Raw genomic sequence first — 27,706 nt, 5'->3', positions numbered from 1 at the left:
TCTAGCAATGAGATTTTTGAAATAAGATGCCATGATCTATTTTTCACTTTAGGATATCTCATGATCCTTTTGGTTGTTTGCATATGTGACAATTTAGGTTCGTGCATAAATATTCTTACCACACCTACACTAAGAAATATATTAGGTATGGAATTTAAAGTGTACCTCAAACATCCCACCATTTTCTTATTTAATCAAGAGCATATTTGAATTTCAAAATTCAAAATTTTGCTCCACATAATCGATTAACCATAAGGTATAATCGATTATGACATATATCAAAGTGTGCGCCTGTAATCAAATCACGAGGAAATCTCAAATTTATTTTCCTAATCTATTGTCAGGGTAGATAATCAATTAGAGGCAGAACATATAAATAAGGACTTGCATCCTCTTCTTTTCTCAACCCTCTCTTGCATTCTACTTCTATTTTCTTCTTTTTATTTTATTTTATATTTTTGCGAAAACTCTTGCTATCATCATCATTATCAATGACTCTACAAAGATGTGTACCTATGAAATCTCCTCATCAACACCCTTTTCCTCAGAGCTATTTTCATCACAAGAGCAAGAAATTTGTTTCAACTGAGATTATGCAAAAAGAAGAATTCTCAAATCCTACCACTTGGAAGAGAAGGCCTTTAAATATTGTGAATTTTTAAAGTGGTTTGAAGAGGCTTCACTATAAAGCTTGATTTGTGACATCTTTGAAGAGATGTTTCCAAGTTTGGTAAGGTTTTTATATTCCAACCTTAAGTATGTGGACAAGATCCTTACCAGTAAAGTTAAGAAGCATCAAATCAGTTTATCCCTTGAAGGTTTTACTGAGATTTGCAATCTTCTTTGCATCCACTCAGAATACGAAGTTGAAGGTAATGATTTTCCTTATTTTCCTGATCCTGTTTCCTTCTTAGTTAATCCTAGATCCGGTGTTCCTACTCCTTTCAAAGTGAGGGCAGTCCTTCCTAATATTTGTCTCACCCATTATGTAGTCTCACCCATTATGTAGTCTCACATATTCTAGCCCTAAAGAAACACAACTTTGGGCAACTATCTAGAACCGAAGTTATTGTGGTATGGAAAATTGCCAACAAAGTAGAAACAAATCGGTAAAGTGTTGTACTCCTCCACATGATTGACAAAGAAGAAAGAATATGTGGCTACCGTATGATGGGTTGATAAGGAAATTTTGGAATGCGTCGAGTTCAACTTTGAGGATAAAGAGCTAGACCAAGATTACACTGGGATAAGAAGTAGGACTTTAGGCCAAATTAGAATAGGTATCAATAACGAAGTGTTATTCTAAAAATCTTCCACGAAAAATAAATATCTTCAAGTGAGCCAGCTCCACCTCAGCAAGGAGAGGCATCTTTGTTAGAAGAGTTTTACTATGAGATCCCAAAGACTACTCCAAATGAAGTTGTACTCAACAAAATTATCAAGAGTAAGAGTAAGGCTGATAGGAAGATGAACACTCTGGCCCGTATGCTCACGAACAATGGATATCATATGCCTCATGAAGTGTTCAACGACGATGATGATGATTATGAGTAGTTGTGCTTAGTTGTTATTTTGTTTCTTTTTGTTATGTTTCATGATATTCCCACTTTCTATAATTGAATACAATTTTTCTAATTAATTAATTATTTTAAACTTTAAATGCTTGTGCATGTTGTGGTCATCTATGTGCTCGATTGCCTGCTGTATCGGTTTATTATTTTTCCCGCCTTTTGGATATGCTAAAGGGGGAGAAGTAAACTCTCAAGGGGAGTAAGGTATAATCTCTATATTGTTTTAGGGGAATAAGGTATAATATCTATATTTGTCAAAGGGGATTTTAACCACTCCAATCTATCACCTTTATTTTCTTTGTCTGCAAGAATGTAGGTCTATGTGCTTGCAAGAATATCTATATTTGTCAAAGGGGAGTATAATATCTATCACCATAAACAAAAAGGGGGAAGAATATAGGTCTATGTGCTTACAAGAATGTTGTATGCAACAATCAGTTTAGTTTTAATGTTGACAATGCTATTAAGATAAGTCTTCATCAAAAGTGTTGTTCTAGTCCATACGATGTTAATGGTGACAACACTATAAGGATAATTAGTCCTTTGATGTGTTAATCAAGTTATGGTACTTGAAGATCAAGATATCAAGGCTCATCTATATGGTGATCAAATTGTGGTGCTTGGAGATCAAGATGTCAAAGCTTACCTTTATAGGACAACACCTAAGGTCAAGATGCATTCAGTGAAGTCAGTAAAGATCTCTTATCAAGCTATGTGTATGATGATAATGTCTATTTTGAATAATTATCTCAAGTCAAAGTTAGAAATCCAACGCTCAAGTCAGTATATGAAGGAGAAGAGTGAATTGAAATTAAAATTGTAATTGTGTCCTTGAAACTCTCTCTCTCTCTCTCTCTCTCTCTCTCTCTCTCTCTCTCTCTCTCTCTCTCTCTCTCTCTCTCTCTCTCTCTCTCTCTCTCTCTCTCTCTCTCTCTCTCTATTTTCTCACTTTTGCCTTAGTACTTTTGAGAGTGAAGTTTTATTTATGTGAGGTGTTTGAGTATGGTGTAAGGGCATTGTTGTAAAATCTCATTGTGATAATTTTTTGTTGTTGTGAGATAAACTAATTGAAAATATCTTGTTAGGTTGTTGAGTTAAACTAGTTAAAACCACTATTTGGTTGAGGAAGGTCTCCATATAATTAAAGTTCTCAGTTAGTTCGTGAGTTTAGCCTTGTGTTAAAAACTCTCAATTGACTCAAGATTATCTTGGCGTTAAAATCTCTTGGTTGGGAGGTCTCAATAGTTAAAACTCTATGTTTGGTTGGGAAGTTAACCATTGTAAAACTCTAATCCTGTTGTAAGGAGGTTCATGGGCAAATCTTATCAAAACCTCACATCAGAGTGGAAACTCTCAAGAAGGAATTCTTGGGGAGATGGGTATGTCACAATATTATACTAAACCTCTATAAATCTTTGGTGCTATTCCCGCTTCACTTAACTCTTTACTTTTCACTTATTTATTTCCGCGACATTTTCACTCCATATAATTAAAGTTCCCTCTTATTGCCGACTCTTAGAGCTTGTTTCAGGTCATATAGAGCTTTATTAAGCTTCAAGACCTTATCTTCTTTAACTTTCACAAAGATTGAAAAACGTAGAGTTAAAATTTAGTTGAATAAGTTTCTATTGCTAGAGTTTTGTTTAAACTACAACTGGTACAATTTTTTTTGAAGTGATTTCCAAACTTTTGTAATAAATCCTTTGCGACAAGCATTACCTTATGTTTAAAAATGAAACTATATGAAAAATGCTTCCCTTTATAGACCTATTTGACGATAATTGGTCTTAATTTATTCCTCCACTATAGTAATCCACTTAGAGGATGTATTTATTATGCATAGATGAGGGACTCAACATAAACAAATAAGGCTAGGCGTGTTAGGTCTCCCTTTGATGTGATCATCTAATTTAGAATGACATCCTATTCTTGGAGACTTATAGTTGAGAATCTAATCCTAGGAGTTATACAACACCTCTTTTAGGTATATGACGCCTACTGTGGTTATCGTGGAGTACAAATGACATTCTTGAATATGATACAACATCTTGACTCTTCTCATTCTAACATCCATGCCCATTGATTATAATATCTCTATTTGGAATAGTCATCTGGGTCACAAAGTTGTATATCCTCTAATAACAAAATCTTTGACAAATGACTTTTCTTTTAGTGTTAGTATTCTGTTTAGTAAGATATCAAGAGTTCATATGCTATGCTGCCTGCTGCAGTCAATTCAATGCATTTGATTATATTTTCAGCAGACAAGTGCCACTGCCATGTATGCTTTTTCAATTCAATTCTATCTCTTCAGACATATTTTGCATTTAGGAACATGTTTTTATAAGCTATGAAAACTGTTTTAGTTTCTTACAACATCATCAACTCTTGTTCATTCATTTCCTTACAACCTGTTCTAATTCCACTTCACTTTTTAATACTCAAAATATTTAATATATAAAAAGAAAAGTGAACAATAAATACTATATCCAACATTTAGTCTTATAGTAGCTATTCTACTCAAAATATAAGAAAACTATAACTTCACAAGTTGCCATAAATCCACCCTGGCACAATATATTAAACCATATATATATAAACCTTTCCTCGCTATACTGAACACAAATCAAAACACAACATACATGGCTTCCATGCACACCTCAATAATATTTTCATCTTCATTTTCTTCAAAAGAGAGTAAATGTAAATGCCTCAATCCATGTTCCAAGACCCAAATCTGCACTTCCTAAGAATAATATACCCATTAGATCAAAAGTTGATTGAAGCGTTGAGTACATTCACAAACTCATCAGTTCCTTTTTTATTACCTGAAAATGACGACTTGTCCAATTCTACAATCTCTAACAGTCCCACCATTCAACTCTATGCTATCTATGAAGCTCTATCCGACAGAATCGAAATGCACAAAAACATAGGCGAACAGCGTCAGAATTGGAACAACCTGCTTCTAAATAATATCAACATGATTACACTCGCTGCTACAACATTAACAGATGTTGCAGCTGCATGTGGTGCTGTTGGTGCATAACTTTTGGCTCTGAAACTATCATCCACTCTTCTGTTTTTTGCAGCAACTTGTATGCTTCTTGTCATAAACAAGATTCAGCCTTCACAACTTTCCGAGGAGCAAAGAAATGCTACAAGATTATTCAAATAGCTTTGGACTCAAATCCAAACCAAAATCAGTCTTGGTAATCTTATTACGGAGGAAGATGTGGAATCTTCAATGAGGAAAGTGTTGGCACTTGACAAAGTTTATCCACTTCCTTTGTTAGGAGCTATGCTTGAAAAGTTTCCTTCAAAATATGAACCTGCTGTTTGGTGGACTGAAAAAGGAAGAGAAGGAAATGCAGTAGAAAGAAAGATAATGAAGATGAATAATATTAATAGTAATGGATGGAGTGAATTTTGAATTGTAATTCCTTGTGTCGAAGTAGGTTGCTCGGCAGAAGTAAGGAAGTATCGAATCACCTAGTCTGTTGAGTTGTATTAGTGTCGAAGTGTCGAAGTATATTGTTTCACACAAGATTTTGACTTAGGCCTATTTTAGTAGTGTTAACTATTTTGTGCTTTTATAGTTTTGGGCTTTGATTTGGGGTGCAAGTTAACCTAAATCTATAAATAGAGGGAATAACACTTAGTTTTGTAATGAAGTGAATATTGTATTCATAACATTGTATTCACAGAATTTTACAGTTGTAAAGTGAATAAATTTTTTTTGCACAAGTTGTGGACAGAGAGAAACACTGCAGAAAATTCTTCTTCTCCTTCATCGTTCTTTTTTTTTCCTTCTAATTTGTTGTTCGCTTTTCATTGTTATTGTGTGGGTGATAACAATCTTGTTCATCAAGATTGATTGAAATTCTCCATAGGTTGTGGTGGATTTCCAACATCTGATATCAAGAGCTCCGGTTTAAGCGAGATTTGTGGGAAGAAAATCACGATGACAATGAATCATCCAAACGGGCATTTTCCAGCAAATCTTTCGATTCTCAAGAACAACAATTATGAGAATTGGTGCAAGCAGATAAATGTTGTGTTCTGTTATCAAGATCTTTGGGATCTTGTGAAGGAAGGAGTAACAACGCTTGCAGAAAACGCGACAGATCAAGAAAGGGTTGGACATAAAGAATTGAAAAAGAAAGATTATAAAGCTCTCTTTATAATCCATCAATGTGTTGATGCAGATAACTTTGAAAAGGTTAGTGATGTAGAGTCAACGAAAGAAGTATGGAAAATTATGGAGAAATCGTTTGGAGGCGCGTAGAAGGTGAAAAAGGTGAGGTTACAAACTCACAAAAGGACGTATGAATTGCTTCAGATTGAAGACAATGAAAGCATAACTGATTTCTTCGCCAAGGTTACGAAACTGGTGAATCAAATCAAGGTATGTGGAGAAGTGTTGACATCAAGATCTGTTGTTGGAAAGATCTTGAGGTCGTTGGCTCCAAAGCTCGACCACGTGGTAGTAGCCTTAGAAGAGTCAAAAGATTTGTCAAAACTGACAAAGGAAGAGTTTCAAGGGACGCTTGAATCTCATGAACAAAGAATGGCTAAAAGAGTTGCAGGAAAGTCGAAGAGTGATATGAATTTACAAGCGTAATCAGCAAAAGAAAGGAAAGACAAAGGAAGTTGGAATGGCAACAAAGGTATAAGAGACTACAACAATTCGACTGTTAGAAAATCAGCAAGAAGAAAACTGGTCGAATCAGAGAAAACCTTGGAACCAAGGCAACCAAAGAGGTGGTGCTGTAGGTAGAGGAAGGGGTGGTGATCAAAAGGAAGACAAGAGTCACATTCAGTGGTTAAAATTGTCAGAAGTATGGTCACTATTCTAGTGGTTGTCCAGAAAAGGAGAAGAATCAAGAAACTTATACAAAGCTAACGAAACATGAAGAAGAAGAGACATTGCTGATGGTTACAACGAGAGATGAAGAGAGATTCAATGACCAGTGGTACTTGGACTCAGGATGATCATCCCACATGTCTAGAAGGAAAGATTGAATTGTCAACATAAAGCCCTCAATAAAGAACATGGTGAAATTTACAAATGACAACACTCTAGCAGTTGAAGGTGTTGGTGATGTTCTAATTATGAGGAAAGATGGCAAGAGGTTAGTAATTTCAAATGTGTTATACATACCAGGCATGAAGAGAAATTTCCTCAGCATAGGGCAGTTAGTCGAAAAGAACTACAAGGTGTCGATCAAAGACAAGATGATGAGATTTTTCGACTCAAATGGAAGGTTGATCTTGAAGGCTCCAATGTCTCATAATAGAACCTTCAAGACTGATCTTAATCTGATGGAGCATAAGTGCCTTGCAACAACAACCAACAGGGATGAATGAATATGGCATTATAGACTTGGTCATCTCAATTTCAAAGACATCAGGGATTTGAAGAGAAGAAATATGGTTTCACGATTACCAGAAATCGACATTTCAAACAAAGTGTGTGAAGAATGTGTGCAGGCGAAGTGTAACACCTCAAAATTTGCCCTCCTCTCTTGGGACTAGCTTAACATATTACATATCATTTTTAGGTCATTAGGCATTGCATATTGCATATCATGTGGTTACATTGTGCAAGTCATCCTCACAAGTCTTGATCAGAAGATAGGAGGTCATGTGCAAGCTAGGGTTTCATTGGACTGGTCATTAATCATCTGAGGATGTGGAGGTCCAAATTAGGGTTTTGTGATTCTCAAGGAGATTGGTCTTCATCTTGATTGAAATGATTCATCATCATCATCATGGTTTGTCATCATCAAGTGTTGGAGCAGACACCTTGAGATTAGGGTTTTGACCACTGGTCAACCCTAATCAGTTGCATTGGGCCAATCAGGGCATGGCAAGGAGATGGGGTATATGTTGGATATGGGGATCATTCCATGATTTTATTGAGCTTATGGAGGCTGGGGTTTCATCCTTGAGCCATTTCATCAGAAGATTGGAGCTCAGTTTGATCTGTGCATTGCCAAATTCATCTATCAGTTAAAAAGTCAACTGTGGTCAACTGTGCTTGATTTTATGGATTTGGAGGTGGGAGAGAGTTGGATACACTTCATTCATGTTAGAACAAGTGTTATTTGACATTGCAAAGCTCAAGAATGAAGAAAATAAAGTCAGAACAAAAATTGCCAAAAATAGAAAGTGACTTGTAATGGAAGTTTCCAAAAATGGAAAGTTTTTGACCTCAAAATTACATGTCCAAGGAAGCTTCAAATGAAAATTTGTTCAACATGAAAGTTGTAGATCTTGGTCTCACCTTTCCAAAAAGTCCAAGAACTTGAAAATCTCATGCATGGTTGGCAAGTTATGGTCCATTCAATTTCAAAAATGACCCATAATCAGAGGGGCATAACTTCCACAGGGAGTGTCCAAATTGAGTGATCTTTTTATGTGCAAACTCCATTTAACATGTACTTTCATGGTGCATAATTGGAATTCATCAAAAATGGTCAATGCAAAAAGTCATTTTTCAAGTGTACAGTTAAAAATCCAAGGGCAAAATGGTCCAAGTTGAGAAATAATGAGAATTTTGGCATGGGAATTTTTGCAACATCTCACAAATGCAAATTAGAAATTGTCTCAACTGTCATAAACTTCCAAAGTCCAATATTTGGCAAAGGCATTTTGAACTTGCACTTGAAATTACACAATTTGGCATGACATGGTGAAAATGAAAAATACAAAACAAATTGCCATGAGACAAGTTGCAACACATCACAAATGGAATTTGGAGAGTGTGTGAGCTGTCATACAGCTGTCATGGGCCCCAGGGTGAAAAGTCCATTTTGCCCTTGTTTAGTAAAATGCATTTTTGCTAATCACATTTCATTTTGGTTAATTCATGATTAAGAGTGTGATTAAGTGGAAGTATAAGAGCCTAATCATAACTAACTTTGGATCAGAATCACAAATCTCAAGAATTCATAACCACTTTTCCCTCCAATTCTCCAAATTCATCAAGAACATTCAAGAACCAAATTCATTGAAACTTCTTCAAATCTTCATCATTTGGGACGATTTTTGTTTGGTTGATCTTCTACAAGCATAGGCTACAACTGTTTTGGTGATTTGAAGCAAGAAAGTGCCAAGATCGTGACTGTTCATCTTTGGTTCAACAATGGCATTTTGCAATTTCTCATGATTGGAGCATCCTCGAGCTGTTCTATCTTCTCCAATTACCTTGCCATACCTCCTTCTTCATCTGTTTTGAGGATTCGCGCGCAATAGCTCAAAGATTCAACACTGTCTCCAATTTAAGGTAAATTTTTGAATCTCATGTTTCTTTGAATTGTGGTATGCGTAGTGTAGTTCGTTTAGCATAGATGATCATGATGCTTTTAGTTTTCAAAATGATTGAGTGAGGTGAGAGAAATCTCGATTCAAGGCTTTGATGTCCAACCTTTAAATGCTCGATCCGGATTATGTAGTGAGAATTAGGCAATTTAGGTTACATATTTGTGATCCACGCACTTAGACCTTTCCAATGGATATCCGTTTGTGAGTTTTGGTGAAGAAATGAGCAAAACCGATTTTGCTGTTGAAGAACACGAAGAACGCAGGTTGCTGTTCGAATTTCTGTCCAATTCCGTGTATTTGATCTTCCTGGCTCGGTTTCTTTTCAAATTTGGCGTTTCCCGCCTGTATCAACCATTAGCGCAGTGACATCACATTATTGATGCTGTGCGTTTTGGACCCTGGGTTTAATAATTACAACAATGCCACTGTTAATTATTTAATTCCTAATTCATTTTAAATAATTATTCAACAATTCATTTAAACTTTAAAAAATCATAAAAAATTAATTATTAATCCAAAAATAGTGAGACTTTTTTTGATAGATCCCAAATTCTCTTTAGTTTTTTATAGGCATGGTACCATAAGTTGTGCATGGAGAAATGTTGACCTGGCCTATTGATCTTTGACTTGTGTGCCTATTTTGCATGTTTCACCATATCCTTTATGAAATGCTCATACATTTAAAGAAATGATTGAAATTTTTTGTGCTCATTCTGGACATGTTGATGGTGATTTTCATGTAGAGTTTGTGATTTTTGGATACCTGATGATTGAGATATGATTTTTTGAATCTAGGTGTGACAATTTGTGTCACACCTAGCTAGGTCAACTTCATGAATTTATTTGCATGACCTAGGATTGTTGGATTGGATTGAAATTTTGCATGAATGATCATTGATGTGTTGAGATAACATGTGAATTTTGCTGGATTTTTCTATGGCATTTTCAATTTGATTGATATTTTTCTTCTCTGTTGGTCCATTGTGCAACCTTGTGTGATACATGTTGGTATATCTTTTGTGAAATTCTCATATGGTTTTGGATGAAGATGAAATTTGGTATGCTGATTATAGACACATGGTAGGACATCATGCTTTTGGTCCCATTCATTTCTTAATTGTTCTCACTGTTTTATGAATTTTTGAAATGGATGCTTGCTTGGATGTCTTGAATTGGCTTACATAATTGTGTCTGGACTTTTTGATTTTCATTGACCTACTTTCTTTTGTCCAATTGAGCTGAAAATTGACATGCTACTTGTTGATTGTGTCCTGTTTAGGTGTGAATTATTTGAGGATTTTTGGAATTGTTTTGGTATGCTTTTGAGTGAAATAGTTCTGTTTGGACTTTTGGTGTTGTATTTGACCTAGTTAATGTTAAATTGTGCATGAAATGATATTGGTGAAGGATATGAGCATGGGACCAATTGCATTTGCTTTTGATTTGCCTTAATTTGATTTTGGTTGAACATCCCTTGCTGTTTAGAATTTTTTCTCCCTTTTGGACCCTAGGCTTGGCCTAGTGGTCTAGTTTCTCACATTTGGTTTGGATTTTCAGGATGAAATGCACAATGCTTAAGGAGATTGCTTCAAGGCAATTTGAATTGAGTTTGGTTGATGTTGAGAACTAATTTGACTTTGTGTTGTAGGATTGGATGCTTGAGCTTGAGCTTATGGCTTGCACTTATGTGCATTAACTTGTGTTGCCTGTGCAGTTTAACTGATTAACATTTGCTGTTTACTGTTTGTTTGTCTGAGTACTGATGATACTTGATTGATTTCAGGTACATTTAGTCGCTTACAGTTCTTTAAGAACTTGCTTGCTGCTGCTTGGTTTTTAAACCACTTGAGGTAGGACTTCTATTCTTCATGTAGTCTGGAAGACCTGGCCTGTTACTTGGCCAGGCAACTGTCTGAAGTCCTCCTTAAGAGGCGATGTTTGTGGTTGTTTACATTTGTGCCAAGCAGGTAAAGACCTCTATGAGGCAATTGGTGGATCAAAGGGATATGCAATCTATCCCCCACTATTCTGTGAGTCGTCCCTCTGCTCACACGGCTGTGTGTTGATGCATTGGGACACAAACCCAAGATCTTATGTTGTTGCACAATCGAGTCAGAGTCTTTGAGCGTAGAAGGGTCCCTCCATTCTGGACCCACGCTCCTTTGTCTGAAGCTCTCCCTGGTCAGGGATAAGAGCTGTGAAGTCTAATCTTCACTCACCTTTCATCTGCTTCACCTTAGCCTCGCAATGGCAAGGTTAAGAGCGAATACTACCCATGTACAGATGACTTGCTTCGGCAGTCAAGCCCATTGTTTGAGCCCACTTGATTGGCTATAGTGTGTGCTATGTGAATACTTGCTTGGAATGCTTGTTTGATCTGTTGATGCTTGTATGCTTGTATGCTTGCTTTCTTCCTGGATAGGATTAGCTTGCAGTTGTGCAAGTAGGTAGAAACCTGAACATAGGGTAATGATGCATGACAACACTAGGCTCGAGTCCAGCTCCCTGGTAGTGTGTCTTCCCTTGGTTTCTGGCTAGTTTTTCTTTCCCTTTCGGGGGAACTACATCGCCCTGATCCTCGTTCCAGACGAGGTATGTAGGCAGGAGACCGTGCGAGGTCTCTCCGGGCACTTTTTTTCTTTTTTTGCGTGTGTTTGCTTGTTATCTTCTTGCGTTTGTTTGGTTCGGATGCCGACGTAAGTCCAGTGATTGGCGGTCGGGCTCCACGTTTGCCGTTTTGTGCGTGTTTTGGTTCGGATGCTGATGTAAGTCCAGTGATTGGCATTCAGGCTCCATGTTTGCCTGTGTTTGTGTTTGCTTGTTTGGCGTGCGTGAGCTGAACTACGGCAGCTCTGATTCTCGTTCCAGACGAGATACGTAGGCATAGGATGCGACGTCCTATCGAGCTCTCTTCTTCTTAACCCCACCTGTGTTGTCTTAGCGTGTGTGCATGATGTTTGTCTGTTTATTTTAGCAACCTTTTCTTTTTTTAGAACGTGGATCCCGTCGAGTACGACGGACGTGAGGGGTGCTAATACCTTCCCCTTGCGTAACCGACTCCCTTACCCTTTCTCTTTGGTCGCGAGACCATTTCCTTTCCAGGTTTCTCTGAGCGTTTCCTTTCCCTATTTTGGGATAAATAACGCGCAGTGGCGGCTCTGTTTGTGTTTTTGTTTTAGCCCGCCGGTTGTTTTTTCGCGGATGCGACACGAAGCAACACAAGAACAACTTCAGTAAGGATGCATGAAGTAGGTCGAAGGCAATTCTTTAAGTCATATACTCTGATGTATGTGATCCTATCCAGGTGGGTTCAATTGGAGGTGGTGGAAAATATGTGTCGAAAGACTTCAACGTATTATGTGTGAAAGAAGGGATTATGCATGAGGTGGTGCCACCCTACACTCCACAGTAGAATGGAGTCGCAGAGAGGAAAAATATAACCATCATGAATATGGTTAGAAGTATGTTGAAAGGAAAGCATCTACCCAAAGAATTATGGGGATAAGTTGTATCGACTGCAACATATATCCTGAATAGATGTCTGACGAAGAAGGTAGAAGGAATCACGCCAGAAGAATGTTGGTCTGATGCCAAGCCTAGCTTGAGTCATCTGAAGGTGTTTGGATCTATATCATATAGACATGTGCCAGATCAATTGAGAAGAAAACTTGATGACAAGTCGAGTCAGATGATCCTGATAGGATATTATTCGACTAGAGGATACAAGTTGTTCGACCCAGTGAACAAGCAAGTGGTGATCATCAGGGACGTGATCATAAATGAGCTTAAGGAATAAGATTGAACTGAGAATGTTAATAAGGATTCAGTGAGAATCTTATGTGATGAACCAACTAGTGAATTCGAAAGAGAAGTTCGATAAGAAGTCAGAGGTGAAGCAGGCCCAAGCAGACCTTAAAGAACAAGACACATATCTACAAGGTTGCAAGAATGTGTGATTACATCAGATGATATGGTCGATGATGAAGGTGAGCTGGTACACTATGCTTTCTATATAGATGTCGAACCAGTCAATGGAGTTTAGGCCTTGAAAGATTCGAAGTGGGTGAAAGGAATGAACAAAGAACTGAAGTTAATCAAAGTCAACAACACTTGGTCACTTGTCAAATTTCCCCAAGACAAGAAGGCAATCAATGTGAAGTGGGTATACAAGGTGAAGTTGAATCCCAAATGAGAAGTGACTCGACACAAGGCGAGACTTGTGGTGAAAGGATTTCTTCAGAAAGAAGGAATCGACTTCGACGAAGTTTTTGCACCTGTTGCTAGGATCGAAACAATCAGGTTGATTGTTGGTCTAACAAACATGAACAACGGACATATGTGTTAGATGGATGTAAAATGTGCATTCCTAAATGGCCCTTTATAAGAAGAAGTTTGTGTTGCACAACCAGCTAAATTTGTGAAACAAGGCGAAGAAAGAAAGGTGTGCAGACTGCATAAAGCCCTGTACGGACTTAAACAAGCTCCAAGAGCTTGGAACAAGAATATACATGGCTTTCTAAGGGAGATGGAATTTGTAAAGTGCACAACTGAACATATAGTATATGTAAGAAAAAGCAAGAAGGAATTGCTTATACTATGTCTCTATGTCGATGACTTGTTAATAATAGGTAGCTGCAAAAAGGAGATCGAAGACTTCAAAGATGATCTCAACAAGGAATTCAAAATGTCAGATATGGGTGACATTTCATATTTCCTTGGCATCGAGTTCTACAAGAGTGGTAGAGGTTTGATGATGCATCAAAGAAGGTATTCAGGCGAAATACTCAAGAGATTTGAGATGGAAGATTGCAACCCAACTTCAACTCCAACTGAGCCCAGATTACAACTGTCGAAAGATTCAGATGAAGATGATGTCGACCCAACCCAATATAGAAGACTTATTGAGTCACTTCGATAACTTTCTCACACAAGGCCTGAATTAGCATATAGTGTAGGTATGATGAGTAGATTCATGCAGAAGCCAAAGGTATCACATCTAGCAGCGGCGAAGAGGATACTAAGGTATCTGAAAGGAACTCTCGACTATGGCATTCTGTTTCTTGCAGCTGATGAAGGAAAAAAATGCAAACTAGTGGGATACACCGACTCAAGTTGGTGTAGTGATGCCGAGGATCGAAAATCCACAGCTGGCTATGTGTTTATTCTAGGTGGTGCACCAGTTGCTTGGAGTTCGAGAAAGGAACCAGTAGTGGCATTATCGTCGTACAAAGTAGAATACCTAGCTGGTTCCTTTTATGCATGTCAATCAATGCGGATGGTGAATCTGGTCGAAGAGATAACAACAAAGAGTCATAGAGCAATTATCATGAAGATCGACAACATGTCATCTATCAATTTGGCGAAGAATATGATAGCACATGGTCGAATCAATCACATCGAAATGAGGTTCCATTATCTTCAAGAGCAGGTAGCAGATGGGAAGATGAATGTGGATCATTGCATAATTGAGGATCAGATTGCAGACATCATGACGAAGGGAGTGCAGATAGAAGTGTTCATAAGACTAAGGGCTATGATGAATGTAGATAGCTTAGACACAATGAATTATGAGGTATGTTGAATTGTAATTCCATGTGTCAAAGTAGGTTGCTCGACATAAGTAAGGAAGTGTCGAATCATCTAGTGTGTTGAGTTGTATTAGTGTCGAAGTGTCGAAGCATGTTGCTTCACACATGATTTTGGCTTAGGCCTATTTTAGTAGTGTTAACTATTTTGGGCTTTGGCTTGGGGTGTAAGTTAACCTAAATCTATAAATAGAGGGAGTAACCCTTAGTTTTGTAATGACATGAATGTTGTATTCATAACATTGTATGCATAGAATTTTGCAGTTGCAAAGTGAATAATAGGTTGTGGGCAGAGAGAAATTATGCAGAAAATTATTTTTCTCCTTCATCGTTATTTCTTTTCTTTCTAATTTTTTCTTCTCTTTTCATTGTTATTGTGTGGGTGATAACAATCTTGTTCATCAAGATTGATTGAAATTCTCCATAGATTGTGATGGATTTCCAACAGTGAAGAATTAGAAATTGAATTGAGGAAAGTTATTGAAGTTATGAAGATAAAAAACTTAGAGTATTATGAGAGACTTGGAAACATATCATTAAAGATAAACAAGAGTTTGGCAATAACAGGTCCGTTACTCACTGGCATTGCAGCAATAGCTTCTACATTTGTTGGAAATGACGATGGGTTGTTTTTAGCCATGGTTCCTTTGATGGAAGCGTCAATGGCTTGTGCAATAATTGGTTTTGAGCATATTGGACAAGTTGGTATGGTGTTTGAAATTTACATAAACTGTGGTGGATTTTTCAGAATGTTGGGAGAGAGTGTTGAAAGCATACTTGAAGAGAATGATTTGAAAATAAATAAATAAATGGTGAGATATTTGAAATGAAGATAGCAATGATGTTGGGAAGAAGTGTTTTTGAGCTAAAACAAGTTGCTTCAAAATCTGCTTCTTCTTGTATGGAAGGGATTTGTATAGACGAATTTTCTAGCAAGCTTTTTTAAGATGATATACTCCCTCTGTCCCAACATTTTAAAAAAAATACAACATAATAAATTTTATAGAAATATATAAAAATAATTGTAATTGATTATTGGTTATAGAAAAATTAAGAGAGAATAAATTAAATATAATTGGATTTGATCATGTTCTATTTTTATTGAAACCTAAGAGAGAGCAATTGGTGGTGCCATGAGCCGAGAAGACAACGGAGCACTATGAGAGGGAATATAAGATGGTTTCATCTATAAATACCACAACTTGTAAATTATCCTACACATCTAATCAATCGAGCTATTTTATGCATTTTTTAGGTTAGTAGTTCAACAGGTGTCTGAAACACAATGTAGTAGTGTATCGCAATCTATTGGACCACATTGGACCAGACGATGTAATACTACTAAACAACTCTACTTTTGATTTAAAAATAATTATCAAATTACATATCATCTAATCATGTCATATTCTTGTACAGTTTATCTGGAGACCATATCTGGGTCTTGATCATCAGGTTAACCATGATGATGCTGCAATTTGGACAACAAAAGCACCAATTATCCGGTTCACTATTATGGAGATGCACCAGAGTGACCGTGTAAAATTTCAGTTCGGCATGCAACAATAAATTCCAGAACCTCCGACGTATTTGGGAGATTGGCATCAACAAAGAGTCGATTCCCAGTGGGATTATTCCGACTGGAGAGACTTCATAAAAGAGATGTGTCGTCATTGGAGGAATCAACGACAACACATCTTAAACGAACCAGTCATACATGACGCTAGACCAACTTAACATTATATGACATGGTTTAGGTCGGTTAAAACGCCACAATTTGTGTTTGAGCCAAGGTATTTGATTGATCCACGCCAACTAGCTTCGTCATCATACGCCTAACAACAAATCTCTGTCCAAGAACAATGTCAACCCACCCAAACCCAACGACCAACCTCACACCATCGTCCTACCATATACACCCAACAACCAAACATCCAACCTCGCAACTCATTCATTCCACACACCCAAACTCAAAATCAAGAATCAAACCCTAACCTACAACAACTATACGCAGCCACCACAACAGTCTATAGCCTAGATGATTCATACGATTCAGTGTCATGCCATCGTAGCCCCCCACCATGACCATCCAAACATCTCATCTCCACAACACCCAACCATTGTTTGACTATAGTACACCCCAGGAACCATTGATTCATTTTCAAACCGACTCAATGTCCTAATTTGGACAACCATACCGTCCACAATTCACCAAACCACAACGACCTAACTACGACAACATGGACATCGAACTCAATTACGGAAGCGCCGTTGGCGACAACCCCCTAACTATTGGGGACAAATGATGGCGCATCTATTAAATATCGCTGAACCTTCCACCGAAGCTTCACACCAGCCACCATTGGATCATGTCAGCACTCAAAGACCCCAAACACCTCAGGAAAATTGTGGAAGACCTCGAAGACAGACTAACACACCTAGATGTGGAACATGGGGCGTTTCAATCGGGGGGTCATTGAATTTCTTGTCAATTCTATGTAATTTTTCATTATAATATAAATATAATTTTTATTTTCAGTATTTCTTTTAATTAGTTATAAATTTAACATTTAAAATTAAAAATAAAATAAAATGAAAGCTGCATGCGCCACATACATTGACGCATACACTATATAGTGTATGCATGTGCCAATGCATGTGGCACCAAGGCATGCATGCGCCTACATGCATTGACTTTGCATACATGCGCCATCACTCTGGCCCTCCTATGTGTCTTAGTTGGATGCGTCAGTTCAACTGGCGCATCAGTTTAAAAAATTGGTTATTTTAATATATTTTTTGAAATTTTGATATTTTAGTTGAAAATATTAGTTATTTTAAAAAAAAAAATCTCAAAATTTAACAAGCATTCTAGTTTAAATTTTAAATGATAATATATATTAAGGAAATGCTAATGACTGCTCCCAAAAAAAATTGAATATTATTTAAAAGATTAAAAAAAATATTTTTTATTTAAAAATATATATATTTATTAAACTGAAAATATAAGTAATTATTTTAAAAAAAATATTATTTATATTCAATGTACTAAATATAAAATATATTATTTATTAAGAAGTAACACAGTGCATCTTTTATTTAAACTATTAATCACAACTAGGTGAACATCAAAAGTAAAACTAATCATCACTTGGAGTACTTTAAAAAATAATTAGAAAAATATGACAGTATCACAAGATACCAAACCAAACTTCTAACAAAATCGACTAAATTTATAATGAGTTGAATGAAAATGCACATTTACACTTTTATTCAATGATAATATATTACTCTATCATATTAATTTAAAATTTTCAATCTAATTATTGAAATTAATAAATAAAAAGTCTTCACCAGCTGTTACAAACAGATAAAGAGTCTCAACAAATAAAATACTAAATAATATATTAATTACACTATCTTCTTTGAATATATGAGAAAAACTAAAATATTTTTTGTTTCAAGACTAAAGAAAAAAAAGAGATTGCTACCTCTAATTTTATCATATATTTTTTGCTAAACAATCTAATTAGAGAAAGAGTTGATAAATGATCACTACCTCTCTTTGGTATCCATCCATATTCAACCAAAGAAACAATTAATAAGAAAACCCGTGATAAACGATCGAACTAAGTCAAAAAACATTTAAAAGCTTAAGCTATAAAACTTATTTGAAGTTGAACAGATCTAATTAATATTTATAAGCTTGAAGCAGTAAAAGTTCACTACCTAACCTGACTAAGTTATCTTTGGAAATATTGAAAATGTCCAATTGCGATGGGTTCTGGTAAATTCACACCATATACAAGTGGTCGTTGGCAACACAAAGAAATGTCAGTTGCATAAGTCACATAAATATTATATCATTCATAACTTACTCATTTAAATAGTACATAACTCATAAGTTTACTATTAATTACATAACTCATAAGTTTGCTTTTAATATTAAATCAATTAATCATTTTTATTAGATCAAATGAGGTATAACATAATATATTCATATAATTAATGTAAAAAGAGTTTGTTTAAATATTACTTACTGAAACAAAATATGTAACAAAAACAATACATTTATTTTACTTAAAAGGCATGTTTAAGTAATATTATCATGAAGATAGAGTATGTAACATAAAAAAAGCATATGTTAATATCAAAACTCAGTCAAATTAAAAAATATTGTGCTATTCAATATATAGGCAATTTGTTTAAGCTGAATTGAGTAGTTTAATTAATAGGTAAATGAGTGTATATTTTTAATTTAAAGTTTAAGTTCTAACTGACATGATTTATTTATTTATTTATGTTTGTGTGTTAATGTAAATGATATTTATAAATAAAAGATATTAAAAATAAAATATTAATTTATGTGATTTTGAATAAATTTTTTAAAAATTACTTACATTTATAGTTCTTTTGAATATTTTTTTTATTAAAATTATTTGTAGAATTTTTTACCCAAATACCCCTAATTTTTAAAAAAATTCCCAAGATAACTCTGATTTCAAAAAACTTCTCAATCTATCCCACTTTTAAGAGGAGGCACACCAGCTCCTAAAGTTAAAGAGGAGACGTCAATTGGATTGGCTACAGCACACGGTGCTGCCAATTCAATTGACGTCCATGTGTTAGTTTGTAGAGGAGGCACCAATTGGTCTGACGCCTCAGTGTAAAGTGCAATTTTGTGTTATAAATAGAGGTGTTGTGTGAATCATTTTTCCACATCTCATTTCATCATTTTGCAAACATGTATGGTGTTTGTCGCCGCTATGGAAAAGTGATTTATTCGAGAGACAAACCTCCGATGTTAGCTTGTAATGCTTGTACATGTGCGCCAGTCCAATTGGCGACACCATTTCTTGCATGTAAATCTCGTAACCAAGCATGCAGAGCCATGCATGCGCCGGGCTAGGTCAAGATGTAGCATGCATGAGCCTAGGGGAGGCGCCAATTTGATTGGCGCTAGCATGTGGCAAATGCACATGGGTGCCAAACCATTTGGCTAGCACATGCAATCACAATTTTTCATGCTTCTATACTTTTGCATGTCACACCTTATAAATAGGCATGAAACTCTCACATTTTTCCCACACCAACACTTACTTCTTCCTCAACAATATCAACTCTTTCATCTGCAACAACCTCTTTCATCTCCGACAAGATGTCTCTCCTCACAATGGGTGAATCGTACAGAGGAACAGTTGCAAATATAACAACTTATGTAAGCGTTTAATTCTTCTGTTATTTGTCTAGAATACCTTTTAATAACGATACTTAATTTGTTGTTTATCTTTTATAAAGTAACGTGTCTTGTTGTTTCTTTTATAGGATGTTTCAAGGTTTCGAACTCGGGTCCACGAATATGTACACATGGACCCGATGATTCAACCGTATGTCAAACTTGCGATTTTGGACATATAAGCAAAATAATATCTTGGTCGGTGGATAATAAATTCATTCTTGCGTTATGTGAAAGATGGCGTCCCGGGACACACACATTCTGGTTTCCAACCGGTGAGTGTACTATGACGTTAGAAGACGTCTACATGCTATTGAGACTGCCTATCGAAGGTAAGGCGGTAAATGGTGAAATCTACTATGCGAATTCAATTTGCATGGACCTCTTGGATGCTGATTTGTTAGATGATAATTCGAGAGGTCAAGGTATACTCCTTTCACGCCTTAAGGCATATTATAACAGCTTACAGTTAGATGAACATTCTACCGAAGAGGCTCGAATAATAAAAACTAGGTGTTACATTATGCTTTTAATTGGTTCTTTTTTATTTCCCGAAGGTAGTGGTTCAGATATGCATGTTATGTATTTACCTTTACTAAGTCATGTAGATAGAATATAAAGTTACAGTTGGGGATCCACTTGTCTAGCTCATCTTTATAGCTCTTTGTGTAAAAATTCACACAAACACATATCTACCTTTTCTAGATGTGTTGTTTTGCTTCAAGCATGGGGTTGGTCCAGACTACCATCCCTAGCACCCGTTAACAACAACCCTTTCACATTCCCGTATGCACAAAAGTAAGTTCTTTAAAATTGACTATATTTACTTACTTTACCGATTATTATCTCTAAATAATATTTTTACCTTTATGGTGCAAATGACTGGCACGTGGTATGAGTTATAATAGATGTCCTAGACACTGTATTACCCAGTATTGCAATCTCTTGGATCACCTTCGACCGACAGATGTATGACCATTAACCTAACTATTTCGTAATAATTTGTTAATTTCTTCTACCAAATTTATAATCTAACATATGTTGATATTTCAGTTCATTTGGCGTCCATATCTAAATTTGGACCATGACCATGAAATCAACGAACAAGACGCAACCGTTTGGACTGCATGCACACCGATCATAAGATTCACCAATACGGAGATGCACAATAGTGATCGTGTTAAATTGCAGCTCGGTATGCTACAACACATCCTAGATCCCCCAACAACCCTAGGAGAATGACATCTATGCAAAGTTAACGACTAACGGAACTTTAACCCATGGCAAAGCTTCGCTAGATCTGAGTGTCGCAAATGGAAGCACCGCCATGACCATGTCTTAACTGACGCTGTGATGCCAACTGAAGAAAAACCAAGTCATAATTATATGGCTTGGTACAAATCGGTTGGTTTTGAGTTCATCGCCGAGAATATGTAGCTATACGACCCACGCCAGAAACTTACGCACCAGAAGCCTCAACATCTAACCCCCAACAACATTGTTAGACCGGTTACTCACAACCCCCTATCCGTCAAACTTTATGTTCCACAAACACACAAACATACAACCCTAAAATGTCATACACCCAACCACAATACCAAGAGCATACCTCATACCACCATCAACAACTAGATCATCATACAGAGACCCAACATCGCTTCACACTCAACATATCACCCTACCAAAGTTGTCTAAGCCAAAACACTCAACGATCATTTAACACCAACCGTCCCTCCTCCTACCATAGCCAAGAAGCTCAAACATCTCAAAACCAAAACCTTCAACAACCATATGTCTACCAAACACCACAACAATCTTTTCAACATTTCCTCGACGCATCATTCACACCAATGTCTCCCTTCAATCGTCTCGGTTGCCCTAAAACAACTCAAACACAACCCAACTACTCTGGCATGGGTCATGAACTCAGCTAAAGCGGTACACCTTCGATGCATACATAAAACTACGCTGATTTGTTTGACTATCTCAACAGGCAATCTCCTACAGTTGGTAGTGATGTTCCTGGGCCCTCAGATACTCAAACACCTGAGATGAATCATCAACGTGGGTTAGGGCCACGAGTTCAGGTAGCTAGGGGATGTGGGACCGGAGGTCGATTAGGTGATTCTGGTCATCAACATTAGTCTATTTTGTGTAAACGAGAATTAATATTAATATGAATTGGTCTGATTTCGACTTTATCTATCATGTAGACTTTTTTTCAAAAAAAATCACAAAACACACAGAGGTGTCAATCCAATTGGCGTATCCCTTTAAGCTTAACACATGAGCGCCAATTGGATTGGCAACACAAGGAGCCCTAGCCAATGCAATTGGCGCCTCCTCTCTAAGTTTAAGAGGAGACGCCAATTGATCTACCGCCTCCTCTTAAAAGTGGGGTAGATTGAGAATTTTTTTAAAATCAGAATTATTTTGGAATTTTTTTTAAATTAGGGGTATTTTAATAAAAAAATCATTATTTATAAAATATGTATTTTAAAAAAATAACGTGATTTTGACTATGTTTTAATCTTCAATAATAAATAATTATGTTATTGAATGTTAAAATTAGTCCTTAAATTTATAATTTTTTTGAAAAAAAAACATAAAAAGAAACAGTCAAAATTGTCTCGGGCAATTTGGAGTTGGATAGCTCCGCTATTAAGGGTATAAATAAGTTAGATTAATTAATAGGGTTTACACCCTATCCTACACAGTTCCTGGAGTCTAGATTTTTTATTTGAATAGAAAATGTTTAGATTTTTTTAAAAGAGTATTTAATTTAAAAAAAGGTTAGGTTAAAGAAAACCTTTAATTGGTCGACTATTTAAATAAATATTAATTTATGATTATTATATTATATTTATATTTTAAATTAAAATGAAAAAATAAAGTTTAATTATCTTTAAAGAATTTATAAAAATAAATTTAAAAATTCTTTAAACAATATCATAAATTATTTTCATAACTATTTAAAAATAAATAGTTTCATAAAATTTATATTACTAGATAAGCTCGAATAAGTTAATACAAACAAATAATTAGTCTAATTGTTCTTTTAATTTATTAGCCTATTTAAACATTAGTTGAATTGCTTATTTATATACTAGTATGTTCAAATGAAATAGACTATTAAATAGGCTAATAGATCAACCACGCATTAAGGTCAAAGTCAGACTTAAAAACATGTTTTTGATAAGCCGATTAGAATTAGACTTTTAATTTTGTAATAGGTTAGACTTAAACTTGAAAAAGCCTAACTCAACCAAGACTATTTCGAACTTTAGCCATTGTAAGATATATACGTGTCGTTAATGTTTTTATTTTGTGTGCAAAAGTTTATCCGTTATCTCTTCGTTCTTCGTGTGCTACTCTTTTTCTTGTGTCATCACCATAACTTTCACAATAAATACTATAAAATTTGTCTAATTAGGATGATTTCGACTTGTCTTGGTCTTTCCATAAATCTTTATAATCTTTATTATAGAATCTACAATACATAAATATATTAATAGTAAAAGTGTTTAAAAATAAAAATATTGTGTGCAGTTTGTTATCACGATTATAAACTTAAATTTTTTTTCTATCCTAAAAAAATATTTAAAATATGAGAATTTAATAAAATAAAATGAGCTACGATGATAATTTCTAAATTTGTGCTAATTACCAAAGTATATTTCGTGATTTTGTTCAATCTCCACTTCCATTCTTATTCCCTGGAATAAATAATTCAAAAGACTTTATTTTTACATAATATCTATTCAATTTTTCTCTTTTCTCACAAATTAACTAAAATGAAAATTATTCACTCAATTAATAAATATAGATCATTTTATCCTAAGTTGGAGAATTTCTAAATGGTCTATTAAATTATCATCTTACACACATTTGAGGTCATAAGAATTGTAAAGTGGTTTGAATTAAGATGAGATAAATATAGGTAAAGTGGATAGAATTTTGGATTTAAACATTAAATTCTTTCATTTGTCTATTTGACTATTTTTTTGGACGTTCAACTCTTTAAGAGACGATCTTAAAATATCTCATACTTTTTTTTTTCGTATCATCTGTTTTCTTTTCTTTTTACTTCTTTGAACAATTTTTTTTTTTTTTTTTTAATTTTCTTTCTTTTCTCTCTTTTTTTTTTCTTTTTTCTTTACGTTATCTATTTTCAATTATTTATTTATTTTAACATCTCTTTTTATTATATATGCTCTTAAGACCACTGTCTTAAATTAATTTAGATGATTGCTATTTCAAAGCAACTTTAAACTTAGAGATATATTATCCTTAGAATTTTATTTTTCATAATTATCTAACTCAATAATAAGTAATTTTATAACTAATAGCATTTTATTTGGTTTAATTAACAAAGAAAAGGTTAAGACTCTATGGAGTTAGCAATGAGTATATTCATAAAAAAATCAGCAAGGTTGTCCTGGGGGATTCTAGATTTCAAGAAGAAAAATATGCTTCAGTGTGTATATAACAAGCCGTAGAGAAATAAATTTAATAAATTTAGATCTAGAAAATTTCATTTCACATGGATACAATATTTATTTGGCTCAAACTTTACATGTTTAGATATCTAAAAGTTAAAAGATTTTTGAGTTCGATTTCTATTTATAGTTGTTATTTAATATCTCATAGTATGCCTTTTCTCTCTCATCAAATTCTGCCAACATTCCATTTTCTCCCAAAACTATCAACTATCTTTTTCCTTCAAAGAAGACTCGCATATTTTTACTCATATCAAATCTCTCAAAAGTGTTTGGTTTGTTGTTGCTCAGAAAGAGAGTTCCATGATTGAAGGGTTAATGTGTAATCTGGCGGAATTATCTTCTGCCCAATTCATGAGACCTAGAGCATAGGTAGGGTGGAGATGTTGTGGAAATTACTGCTCCTTCTTTCGGTTGCTATATTGCAGGTGGTGGAGAGAGTTTGTACATCAACCTATCAAACTATGCTTTGTTCATTGGTACAAAGGTGACTTAGAATAGTGGTTCAATTATTCACAAGGATATCTATACTAATACAAATAACATTACTCACATTTATAAAAAGAGTCAACACAACTGTTTTTATCAACCTTGAGGTGCTAAAATCTAAATGATTGAGGTACTCTCCAAATTTGACAGAAAGAAGGAATGCCATATTTTGTAGTACTGTTTCAAATTTAAAAATGCCATATTTTGTAGTACTGTTTCAAATTTAAAAGTGAAGGTTCAATTTGAGAAGTGATTTCTCTCCAACATTGACCATATTCTTCGAAAGTCTTGTCACCCTTTTTTGTCATGTTTTATAGTTGTATTCGATTAAGAGCTATATCAATATTATACTTGTATTGCTTAAAGAAAGATTCAACTAAGTCTTTCCAATTGAGGGTGTGTTTTTTCTTGAGGTGCGTGTATAAATTTAAACCTAATCTATTTAGACTATCTTTATAGAAGTGAATTAAAAGCTTATCATCGTGGGTGTGAGGAACCATCTTTCTACAATACAAGATCAAATGGTTCTTTGGACAATATAATCTGTTGTACTTTTTGAGGTCGTGTACTTTGAATTTCATAGGAACGACAACATCAACGACCAAGCATAATTCGAATGCATTCATATTTTAATTATCACTCTTTTCAATTATCCTTAGTTATTCTTCAAAAATATGAATTTTTTCCTCTTAATTGGGTGTCTTGGGGGTTGGTCATTCTTCAAAACTCTAAAATTTTCTCTTAATTGAGTGTCTTGGGGTTAGTGATTGGCGATTGCTCACAGTTTCTCAAGTACATGATTTGAGGTACCATTTCACCTTGAGGATGATGAAACGGAGGACAATTAACATCTTGCGATTGAGGAATGGTGTTATGGTGCCCCACACTTGCAACCAAGAGTTCTTCATTTTCTCTTTCTTCCACCAAAGATTGCAATGCTATCAAGATCTCACCAACTTTATCTTTCAATTTGTTGACCTCATGTTTCAGAGTTTCTTTACTTAGTGCAACTTTGTCCATAATTTAAGAATGAGTTCAGTACAAGCGCAGAGGAAAACTTTCTTTGAACTTATCCTTGAATGATAAATTATTATGCATTAAGTATGAATGTGATGCAAGAAAAGGTTTTTTAATACCAAAAATGGATTCTATAAAATGAATGCAATATGCTAAGAATTATTTTTTATGAGAATGGATGCAATGCAATGTCATATTTGTATTTTGGAGGTTGAAGGTATGTGTGACAAAGTATCAAACAACCTACATGAGAGTTTCTTATGATGGATGTGTTCAACACGCCTTCTAATTAGTGAAGCTCACAAAGGATGGCTATAGAGTTTTAACAAGGTTTCTAGAGTCACTGACCTTATTTGAGAATATTGTCATCGATAACGGGTTAACCATTAGACGAAAACACCGTTAAGGAGATCTATTATAGGCGATGTATTCATGCCAACCAAGCAAGATATATGTCTCAAAGGCTAACATTATGCAACCTCTAAACTTAATGACGACTATAATGGTTCTAAACATTCCTAGAGCCACAAACCCTATTTGGGAACATTTTCATCGATAACAAATTCACCATTAGATAACAATACCCTCAAAATGATCTATTCTAGGTGAGGTCTTCACGTCAACCAAGTGAGATATAGGTCCTGAAGGCCAACTCTACGCAACCTCTAAGCTTAATGATGATTCTAATAGTTCTAAACAAGGTTCTTAGAGTTACGGGTCCTACTTAGGAGCATTGCCATCAATGATGGATGAACCATTAGATGAAAATATCCGCAAAAGGATCTACTCTATGCAAGATCTTCATGCCAACCAAGCAAGATACACGTCTTGAAGTATAACACCACGCAACCTCTAACAAAATTTAAGCCTTTTCGGACTCAGGTATAGAGCCTCACTCAAAGGTGTGTCTAAGATCTAGGCCATTAGAAACCCAACATTAAGATATTCAAATCATATAGCAAATAATATAAATATAAACATCTATTCAACTAATCAAAAGGAAATAGTAAAATAAGAAAGTATACATAAAAAAAAAAAGTCATTAGGAGAAAAGATAACCTTATGGCTTCTAATCTAGCTACAAGAGCATAGGTTTCATCGAAATCTATTTCCTCCTGTTGATTATACCCTTTTGCAACGAGTCTATATTTATTTCTTAAAACATTTCCATCTTCATTCAGCTTGTTACAAAAGACCCACAAGGTTCCAATTACTAGATTAGCTAAAGCTTTGAGAATGAGTTGTCAAACATTGTTTCGTTCAAATTGATTTAACTCTTCTTGCATAGTAAGAGACAAATGTTCATCGATTATGGATTTGTCGATTCCCTTTGACTCAATTTGTGAATCAAAAGACACAAAGTTACATACCTCATTGAGTGATCGTCTAGTGGTAACTCCTTTTGATATGTCTCCAATAACACTATGTATTGGATGATCTTTTGTTAGTCTCTTTTCTTTTGGAAGATCTGGATTTTCTTGTGGGGTATCTGGGGTATGATCCTGAACTAACTCTTCTTCTACGACTTGATTTTTATTTTCATTTTTCTCTTGGTTCAATTCTTGATCATCTTACAGACTAGTCTTTTCTAGGATATTTGCACAATCAACAACTTCTGCTTCTATAGCTTTGGGGTTAGATTCGTCAAAGGTAATATGAATTGATTCTTTGGTTGTTTTAGTTCTTAAATTATAAACTCTAAAATATTTACTCGAAGTGGAATATATTATGGATATACCTTCATTAGCTCTTGCATCAAATTTTCCAAGGTTATCTTCCCCGTTATTATGGATGAAGCACTTGTATCCAAAAACACGAAAGCGAGAGATATTCAACTTTCTTCCTTTGTATATATCATAGTGCGTCTACTTTAGAATTAGTCGTATCAAGACACGATCATAATATATAAAAATGGTATTTACAATATCATCCTAGAGGTATTTAGGAAGATTGGTATCGTTGATCATTGTCCTCACAAGCTCT

General features: G+C 35.1%; 1 pseudogene; it reads left to right on the top strand.

The window, feature by feature from the left end:
* The first annotated feature begins 4,213 nt into the window (after window positions 1-4,213).
* Window positions 4,214-15,405, top strand: LOC127138352 (probable F-box protein At4g22030; annotated as a pseudogene).
* Window positions 15,406-27,706: the final 12,301 nt, after the last annotated feature.

This window comes from Lathyrus oleraceus, chromosome 4, assembly GCF_024323335.1.
Source record: "Lathyrus oleraceus cultivar Zhongwan6 chromosome 4, CAAS_Psat_ZW6_1.0, whole genome shotgun sequence".
Classification (NCBI taxonomy): Eukaryota; Viridiplantae; Streptophyta; class Magnoliopsida; order Fabales; family Fabaceae; genus Lathyrus; species Lathyrus oleraceus.
The sequence above is the reverse complement of the archived record's forward strand: the minus strand, read 5'-3'. Positions and strand labels throughout refer to the sequence as shown.